The sequence below is a fragment of the Manacus candei genome, unplaced genomic scaffold (genome assembly GCF_025592945.1).
Source record: "Manacus candei isolate 608988 ecotype Guabito, Panama unplaced genomic scaffold, ASM2559294v1 h1tg000007l, whole genome shotgun sequence".
Lineage (NCBI taxonomy): Eukaryota > Metazoa > Chordata > Aves > Passeriformes > Pipridae > Manacus > Manacus candei.
The window spans coordinates 7,111,063-7,114,627 of NW_026138055.1; the positions used below are offsets into that span (position 1 = coordinate 7,111,063).

At 52.1% G+C, this 3,565-nt stretch overlaps 1 long non-coding RNA gene across 1 annotated transcript; it reads right to left on the reverse strand.

The window, feature by feature from the left end:
• Positions 1–484: 484 nt before the first annotated feature.
• On the reverse strand, positions 485–2,903 carry LOC127482301 (uncharacterized). Its single transcript, XR_007908500.1, has 4 exons — positions 2,842–2,903; positions 2,172–2,261; positions 1,263–1,377; positions 485–727 (listed from the first exon to the last, which is right to left on the reverse strand). It is a non-coding gene; the product is annotated as an uncharacterized LOC127482301 (long non-coding RNA).
• Between the last annotated feature and the right edge of the window lie 662 nt (positions 2,904–3,565).

A 3,565-nucleotide genomic window follows, 5' to 3' on the forward strand; every position in this document is an offset into this window, starting at 1 on the left:
GTTTTTCTGTCTCGCCTTAAGTAATTGGATTGGGGGAGATGGGCACATGGGCAGTGTGTGTCCTGCTGTCATTGACCAGGTGAGTCACATGCCCCCCAGAGGGTATATAAAGGGGGCATTTTCCTTTAAATAAAGATATTTGGCTACTTGACAACCAAGCTGCTGGGTCTTGTCTTATTATATTACATTAATAAGCCACAGGACACCTGTGACTGGCAGGACCAGGACACAGGTCCCACTTCTCAAAGGGAGCATCTGCAGAGTTGCTCCATCACTCCCACAACAAACACCCTGCACCAACAGGCACTGACAGGCTCTGTGTCCCCACCCCACTGCCAGGCAAGAGTATCCCCAGGGACACACACACTGGGGACCCCCAACATCCCCAGCTGCTTCTCCTCACACCAAGCCACCTTTGCCACCCCCACAGCCAGCAGGCACAGCACAGCCTCCATGCCAAGGACACACACACACGGCCCAGCCCTGCAATGCCAAACTGCTCATCTTTATTCAAGCTGGGAAAAGCAGCCTCTGCCCCACAGACCCCATGGTTGGGATGAGATGTCTCCAGCCCAGCAGCACCCAGCAGGAGCAGCTGCCACTGCTGCTGTGCCAGCAGCTGGGCATGGCAGAGGCAGGGAGGGGAAAGGACCTCAGGAGATGGTTCCAGGAGCCAGAAGCGAGGGGGACGTCCTGCTGGGACATTTCAGGGTCTCAATGCCACATACTGTACATAGAAAACAGAGAAGCATGTCAGCTGTGGTAACTTTCCTCCCACTCTCTCCCACCTCCCCCACAAGGACCATCCAGTCTGTGGTGCAGGAGACTCCGGCTCAGCACAGGTGAGGCCCAGTCCTTCATGCAGACAGTTTGGACCTGGGTTATCTTAATGCTGGCAGCCCTGACTCCAAGTCTCTGCAGATGCAGCAAAACCTGGATCATGTCCTCTCAGGTCCTTGGGTGCTGCCCAAAGACCACAAATTTTTCACTCTTTGTTGGCTTGGGTGAGTCCACTGCAAAGTCTGAATGAGCCTCCTGGCACTGGAGGAGAGTTGGGAGGCACTGGCTGACCTGGGGCTCCTGCAGCCCCACTCAGGTCTGGCCCAAACCCAAAAGGGCTTTTGCCTTCTTTCTTGGGCCTCTCCCACTAACCGCAAGTGCAGGAGATTATTTAGCAAGCATTAGCTAGAGATAACTTTGTAACAAAGCTTTCTGTGGAAAAAAAGAGAACTACCTTTGTCAACCAGGGATCTCTTACTTACCTTTTGCAACATGCTTTAAATGTTGAGCATCTTCCAATTGGTTTTGTACCATAGGCACATATGGCAAATCTGCAGTCACCCCCGCTTAGTAGGCACTTGAATTCGCTTTGTGTTTCTGTGGGGAAAGATACACGGAGAACAATTAAATCAACAGTCTGGGAGAGCTGTGTAGGTTTGCAGAAAGGCTGACACTGCCCCTGCATTTCAGGCCAGTAGTTATCCTCAGCTCCAACCTTCCCACAGACACATCTTCAAGAGCAACATGTCTCGCCCAGAAGGACTCTTTCCCCATAAATTGGTGCACACAAGAGCAGAGAGTGGGAAGGACCAGTATGAGGTCGAGGAAGAACCTTGCTGGCTCCCCAGCTGCATTGCCAACACTGCCTGCCCCAGCACAGCTGGAAAGCAGGGGACTCCTCCCATGCCACATGCCTGTCCTGGCTGTGCCATGATTGGTGTGACCTCTGAGGGAAAGTCCTTGCCCAGCCCTTGCAGGGATCATGCCTTGGGGTAATGAGGTTTTGGGACACTCAGTTGATGCAGCACTAGATGAGAAAGGACAGCTCTGTGTCCCATGGAGACCCACCAATCTAAACAGTCCTGGGGCTCTTTCCCACCACTGTATGGGGCAAGAGAGCATGCAGAGACACTGACAAAGGAACATCTGGGTGCAGAGCTGGAGTTTGAAACCCAACCCCTTCTTTACCCACAGAAGAAGCCAGGCTTGTATTTCCAGGGGCTACACACACCCCAAGTCTGTGTCTGTTAGAAATTCACTTGAAAAACTCCATTTCCCTCAATCCTCCCTAACATTTCATGCTTCCAAGGAACTTGGTTACTTCCCAGGACATGGAAAATTCCAGTTATGAGGGCCAAGACCTTCCTCCAAATCCCCTCTTTCCCTCTCACCTGCAGCAACCTGGACCAGCAGGAGGAGCAAGGGGAAGAGCAGGTACAGGATCTTCATGGCTGATCCACCACTCCCACGTTTTCACAGGGCTGCAAAGGGCACACCAAGGCAATGAGGACATGGAGGACCCCAGGGGGTGCAGAAGCCTGGGCACTGGGGTTCCCCAAACTGCAGAGAGGCTGCCTCCAAACACAGCACATGATCTTTCCTCTACCTTTCTCTTAAGAACCATTCTGAGGTCTGTGACACCCTGAACATCTTGGGAGTGTTTCCTCATGTCTCAGTCTATGGGAAATCCATTATCTAAGATGATCCTTTTCCAATAACTTTCTCTAAAATCTTCCACACACATTCCCCAGAGAACAGACTGCACACCTGACTCCAGTTGTTACCCATTTGCCCACAAAGAGTATCTCGGGTCCCTGCTGCAGCATCAAGGCACATTTCCAGTCTATCCTCTCCTTAGGAAAGCTTAAATACACCTCCCACATGTTCTCAGCTCTTAGACTGATATGAAGGCTTTTATTCTCTTTCCCAGACATCTCTGATGGTCTAAGAGCACACCTGGATACTTCCAGCTGTTTGCCCTCTGGTGAGTCTGTGCAGATGGGCTCTGAGCTGAGAATCTGAATGGGCAGTTTTCCAGAAAGAGACCCCACAGTCACCTACCTGATGAAGGTCTTGGTGTTCAGGCAGCAGCAAATCCAACAGGAATCACTTGGCTCCAGATGCCCTTGGGGTCAGGGAATGCTGCTTTGCCCAAAACACCCATGTTTTATACTCCTCCTGGTGGGTGGGACATGCCCTTACTGCTGTTGACACAACTGCCCTTGGCCAACCAGGCAGTGCCCCATCAGTGTAGAGGTGCTGGGGCTGCCCCTCATCCCTCCCTGCTGCAGTGGCAGAGGCTGAGGGGCCTCCTGGGGCTGTTGCAATGTCACCCTTATCCTCCTCCAACACATCCTGTGACACAAGGGCTGGGCAGGAGCTGCCTGGAGTTAGGGAACAGCTTTGCTCTGCAGAGGTGAAGGGTGCTCGTGGTGACTGCTCAGGGTCAGTGTCAGGAGAGGAGAGCACAGGGAGAGGAAAGGCCGCAACAGAAAGGGCTGATCTGAATATCCCTCACTAAACTCTCCATTTCTGGAAAGCAATGGCAGTGGAAAGTTTTTTCAGATTGGTCCCTTCTCCCAGGGTACAAGTGACAGGAGCAGAGAAAATGGCCTCAAATTGCACCAGGGTGGTTTAGTTCAGGCATTAGAACAATTTCTTCACCAAAAGTGTGGTCAGGAACTGGCACAGCTGTCCAGGGTATTCTGCAGTCCCCATCCCTAGAAGGATTCATAACCATGTAGGTATGGAACTGGGGACATGATTTAGTGGTGCCGTGGTTGTA